At 46.1% G+C, this 6324-nt stretch overlaps 1 pseudogene; it reads left to right on the forward strand.

Annotated features, from left to right (window-relative positions):
• The first annotated feature begins 774 nt into the window (after nt 1-774).
• Nucleotides 775-5018, forward strand: LOC123076456 (probable histone acetyltransferase HAC-like 1; annotated as a pseudogene).
• Nucleotides 5019-6324: the final 1306 nt, after the last annotated feature.

Below are 6324 nucleotides of genomic sequence, written 5' to 3' on the forward strand. Positions count from 1 at the left end.
CTTCTTCTTCCTTCTCTCCTCCCTCATAGGCGGCTTCTTGACGACATGGAGGGTGATCTTAGGGTTGTGGGATGTGTCCCACCTCGAGGAGATTGTGTGTATTTTGACTTGACGCAATTTTTACCCAAATCTTGGATTCGTTCCTTCTCCTTTTGATGCCATGAAGCTACCGATTTTGCCCAATTCATCCTTTTCTTGGATTTGGATCCATTTCTTTGCTATATATGGTCAAGGTAATTGTTTGTCTCAACAATGTTACCTTGCCTTCAAGGGTGTTCCAGAGATCCAAAGACAGATCGATCTTTGCTCATGGCGCGCGCCACCGGCCAGTGCAAGAGAAAGACCGCGGCGATATACTTATGTACATGTGTGTTGTTTTCTAATTTTGTAAAGTTGGTCTTGTAAGAGGAGGACAATTTTCGTATATATGGCCTTGGCCTTGTTGCACAAAAAAATATCCCAATACAAATTGGCGGTGAACGTCCAATAGATAGGCAGGGAAACCCAAAACCAAGAGGGGCCAGGCTCACGCACACTAACCAGTTGTATTCTTTCCCGTCAAAAAAAAAAAACCAGTTGTATTCTGACGCGTGTCACCGGGCGTAGGGCGATCCTCTCATTCTGTGGCAGCAAGTAATTACGTGTGGTCCGGCTACATATCAACGGGGAGCACGGGGCTCGCCCAGCACCCGCTATATATTGACCCTCTCTCAGGCAGTCAAGTCCAGTACGCCACTGGTCAAAGGCCCAGGAAGATGAACGGGTGGCACGCTGATGAATCAGCAGTTTGGCAGCGCTGGCCTTGGCGTTGGCGGCTCCGGCGGGATGCAGGATGTGGTGGGCCTTGCCGCCGCGGCCGATCCCCAGTTTGTGAGGCTGCGGGACATGGCCCGAGAGAAGATGTAAGCTCTTGCTGCTTTTCTCTGCTCCAACTGCGATTGCGTAGATAAGAGTATTTCGAGTGGTAGTCGTATCCTATTCGGTGACCTACTCAACAGCAGTACCACGTTTATCACTCTGCCTTGTATCATTCCCAACAAATATCATCAAAGGTGATCAATCGTGGACTACGTACCTGAAACTTCACAGGGGCTTGCATATAAATTTTGCATATTTAAGGGGTGCGGTTGAATCCCTGTATCAGTTACAAAAAGATATCTTCTACTCTATCAAAGCTAATGATCTGAATCTGATATTAATTCACAGATTCAAGTTTTTGCAAACGTTGCAATTGCTGCCTCTCTGGCGGCCGCGCCTCCGGGCGCTTGCGAGCCGGCTCGAGGAAATCTTGTTTAGAAAATACCCAAACAAGGTGTTCCTTGTTGGTGTTAACCATTGTTGTTTAGTAGTTCATCTAGTTTATTTCTGTTTGGGTCTGTTTAGTCTAAGTCTAGTACAGTGATGCATGGCATCATGGTAAAGTGGACTGATGGATCGGCAATGATGTGAGCTGGTCATCGGTCAAGTGAAGCCAGGAGTTGTGAGTACATGCATAAGTACTAGGTAGATTTGATCATGCAGCCGAGAGCGAGATGGATCTATACATTGCCGTGCCAAGAGACTAGCTCAAACTGAGCTGAGTTAGTTGAGGCAAAGACGTTGCGTTGATCCATCAGAGTGGCTGGATGTGCATGCACTTGTTTAGTGGAGTACGTGTGTGTGTGGAGCGTGAGTTTAGGATCAGGCCGGTGTGTTCCCTGTAATCACTTTGGTTAATCAAGATAAAGAGAGTCAGAAAAGGCACAAGTTGTGCGGTGCCAAAACTCCTGTGTGCTCTTCTTCTATCTTGTGTGCGTGAGTTCATCTCCTACCCTGGGCAGAGATAACACTTGGTATTCAGAGCCATGGTGACTGAAGGTCCGCGCACTCCGTCGCCGGGTCGCCGCCGTGTCTCGGCCTCGCCGGTGGTGCGCCGAGGCCGGAGCCCGACACGGCGTGGCTGCCGCGAGGTGGTGGTGCAGTAGGAGGTCGTCCACCAGGCCAGCAGCACCGTCGTCTACCCGCCGCTGACGGCGACGAACTGCTTCGAGTGGTCGCTGATCATGAAGGTGAACATGGAGGCCCAACGCGTGTGGGACGCTATCGAGGGAGGCGGGAGCTTCAGCCAGGACAGGGCGGCGCTTGCGGCAATTCTGCGAGCCGTGCCGGAGGAGATGCACTCCATGCTTGCCGTGAAGGCGACGACAAAGGAGGCATGGGATGCCATCAAGATAATGCGGGTCGGCGATGCCCGCGTCCGTGACGCCAAGGCGCAGACTCTCCTCAAGGAGTTTGATGCCGTCCGCATGAGGAGCGGCGAGGCCCTCGATGAGCTCGCCATGCGCATGAACGGGATCGCCAACAAGCTGCGCACGCTCGGCGAGAACCTCGACGAGGTGAAGGTCGTGAAGAAGCTTCTCCGCATCGTGCCGTCCAAGTATACCCAGGTAGCTATTGCCATTGAGCAGCTTCTTGATCTTAAAACCATGTCCATGGAAGAGCTTGTGGGAAGGCTCAAAACGGCGGAGGACCGGAGCGACTTGGACGAGGGCGCCAACAACTACGACCAGGGTGGTGGGAGTCGCCTGCTCCTCACGGAGGAGGAGTGGCTTGCTCGCTACCGCAGCGGCGCCGGCAAGAAGAAGAGAAACTTCGACATCCGGAAGGTCCGCTGCTACACTTGCCAAGAGTACGGGCATTACTCCAGGGACTGTACTAAGCCAAAGAAGGAGCGGGCGCTTCTCGCCGACGCGACCGCCGACGACCAGCCGGGGCTGTACTGAAGGTCGCCATGGAGTTCTCAATAAAGCACAACAAGGTTAAGGGGGTGATTGTTGGTGTTAACCATTGTTGTTTAGTAGTTCATCTAGTTTATTTCTGTTTGGGTCTGTTTAGTCTAAGTCTAGTACAGTGATGCATGGCATCATAGTAAAGTGGACTGATGGATCGGCAATGGTGCGAGCTGGTCATCGGTCAAGTGAAGCTAGGAGTTGTGAGTACATGCATAAGTACTAGGTAGATTTGATCGGTACATGCATGCAGCCGAGAGCGAGATGGATCTATACGTTGCCGTGCCAAGAGACTAGCTCAAAGTGAGCTAAGTTAGTTGAGGCAAAGACGTTGAGTTGATCCATCAGAGTGGCTGGATGTGCATGCACTTGTTTAGTGGAGTACGTGTGTGTGGAGCGTGAGTTTAGGATTAGGCCGGTGTGTGACTTGGCCTGTGCGTTTGCTTCCTTTTTAAATACCCTGTAATCACTTTGGTTAATCAAGAGAAAGAGAGTCAGAAAAGGCACAAGTTGTGCGGTGTCAAAACTCCTGTGTGCTCTTCTTCTATCTTGTGTGCGTGAGTTCATCTCCTACCCTGGGCAGAGATAACATTCCTCTCTTTCCTTCTTTTTTGGATGTTTGGTTTTCAGGCAACCAAGTCCATTTCCGAGCAAGATATCAAATATTACCATTTCATTAATTATGTGAGTTGTTGATATCTCTTATTGTTTGGGCAGATAGAGTACTATAACATGACGAGGCGACCAATGCCAGCAGCAATGATGTTTGCTATCAAGACCTACACGGCTCAGAACCGACAATACCGACAAAATCAACAATCGTTAAGACAGATAGCATCTTCCCCTGGATATGGGACGATGAACCCGACATCCAATATCATGCAAGGTGCAAGCGAAAATTCTAGAATGTCTTATGTGACGGGCAATGTTGGCCCTTTGTCGTCTAGTGCAGACATGGATCTGCAGATTGCCAACATGGATACCTCCCTGCCAGGTACAGATAGATTTTCTGAGATCTTGCTCATACCTATCCTTATTAGGGCTACTAGTAAATGTGTACATTGAATGGGTGTTGACATAATATATGATATTAGCTGCAGGACGTTGATATTAGGTTGAATATTAATTGTGCATCAATTATGCGGTAAATGAATGCCGATATTGATATTTGGTATGATATTAATTGCACGCTAAACACGTTCAACGCTCACTATTTGCGGCAATGTAAGTCATTGGATTGGTTTGATGCCTAAGATTAACATATCGCTTAACATTAGATATAATATTAGCCGCACATGGATTGGTAGGTAGAATATTAATCGTGGATCAATTATGTGGTAAATTAATGCCGTTGTTGATATTTGGTATGGTACTCATTGCATGCTAAATATGTTCAACGCTCACCATTGCAGGATTGTAAGTCGTTGGATTAACATATGGTTTGATGACTGTGATTAGTTGGATATGTAGACATTGGTGCGGGGCTTCTAGTCTAGCCAGCAGCATACCATGCTGGATAAAAATCAACTTATGTGGTAACAAACACCACTGTTTTTTAGTCCAACACGGGTGTTCCGAATGAAGCCATGCATCCACTAAGTAGCTATTATGTGATAAAATAGCTCCAAGTAAAATGTTAACCTGAAAGATGTATTACCGGAATAATTTACCCATATTCATATCTGAATTTTCCAATTACACATAGACTATTAAGTCTTGGGAGTATTTTTTTCCCTAGTTTGCCCGACCATGCTTCCAGTTTAATAACTTCGTATGTCTTGCATTCTTTTTTCAAGGAGCTTCTGATGGGCATGTGAACACAATGCTTTCACTAGGGATAAACCCTACACATCATGATCTTTCTGGAGCGTCCAACAACAACTTTTAACACACAATCTGGATACACGTGAAGCCAACAGATTCTCTGTAATAACTCTACGCTGTGCTACTACTATACATATACGAAATATTATTGTTACTATATATGTATCCCTAAAGCTCCGCTAAACACTGCAGCCCAAGCTGGCGCAGGCACGCAGGGCGCCTATGAAGGATCTCCCAAGGGAACCAAAGTTCACCTGCCCAGTCTGCATCAATGAGCTGGTCGATGCGTCGTCTACTATCTGCGGCCACATCTTCTGCAAGAAATGCATAGAGGCCTCCATCCGATTTCAGAAGAAGTGCCCTACCTGTCGTAGGAGGCTGGCCATGAGAAATTTCCACCGGATCTACCTACCGGCGATGGATTGAACTGATCCATCCATTCTGGACGTGGTGGAGCATCAACACCCGACCCTTCCTCCTCAACGGCATTTTGGTGTGTCTGGACTATTTCTTCATGGGGTTATCATTAGAATCCACTTTTTGCGCAATGATTCAACAAGTGCTCGAGTCATAGTGAACAAACTTTTAATCTGTATCCTTGGTGGTAAAGGATATCGTTCTCGTGGGAATTCGAAACATGTGTCATGGTATTGTGAACATCTACAAAGAACTACAAATATATTTTTTTGCTTGCCAGGGTATATGGTGTGTTCATGCACTCTAGGACTTGTGTCTTTGCAAGGCTATCACGTTTAATTAGCAATAGCAGTAGACACTATTATTGGTTGACCGAGTAGGAACAAGTTGCGTAGAGCCCAAACTCCCTTAAAAGACATAATTGTGTTTCCAATTGAGATTGGGCCCAAACTCCCTTAAAAGACATAATTGTGTTTCCTCACACTAGCTACTTGCCTGCTTGACAATTCCTTACCGAAACAGTCTCCAACCTGGACAGAATGCTCTCCTTCCTGCTATTATATATCTTTGCATCCATCCAAGATACTATGGTCGTCGCTAATATCTTCTATCTTTTCACACTAAGTGGTGCTTCCATTATATGTGCCTTGGTGTTTGGGCAATAGCATATATGTGTCATTCTTTTGCCAACATTTTTTTATGTTCAGATATATTGACCAAACTAGCAGTAAAAATTCTTCTGGGAAATAAAAAAGAAACATCGAAATGCAGGCAGAAAGTAGTCAAGGCTATCGTCCTACCGTACCATCACCAATGAAAAAAATAGCGCGCTACAAAATATAGCGAGCCCCTTCTCAAAATGCTACACAAGTTATAGCGCGCTAATAGCGTGCTATATTTCAAAATAGCGTTTGCACAAAATGCTAAATATATCCACAAATAAAGTATTTCAGTACCTTAAGACACCATCGTAGATAGACATAATCTAGCCAAATAGGAAGCACAAATTTTAAACTGAATGTCAAACTATAGTCAATCTATTTAACATATATTAACTCTGAACACTGAGCACCTAGCCTACATCTACCGTGCAACAACCACAAAATAAACCTGTCCTTCCCTATTTTTCTGATATTTTTCATCATTTGAACGCTATAACGCTACACGCTACAACGTTATAACGCCCTGTAGCGCGCTAATTACGTGAATAGCGCCATAGCGGCTGAATTTGCTAAAATATAGCGTTTCCTTCTGAATACGCTATAACGGCGCTATAGCGTCGTTATAGCGCGCTATTTTTTTCGTTGACCATCAC

This window comes from Triticum aestivum, chromosome 3D (genome assembly GCF_018294505.1).
Source record: "Triticum aestivum cultivar Chinese Spring chromosome 3D, IWGSC CS RefSeq v2.1, whole genome shotgun sequence".
NCBI classification, from domain to species: domain Eukaryota; kingdom Viridiplantae; phylum Streptophyta; class Magnoliopsida; order Poales; family Poaceae; genus Triticum; species Triticum aestivum.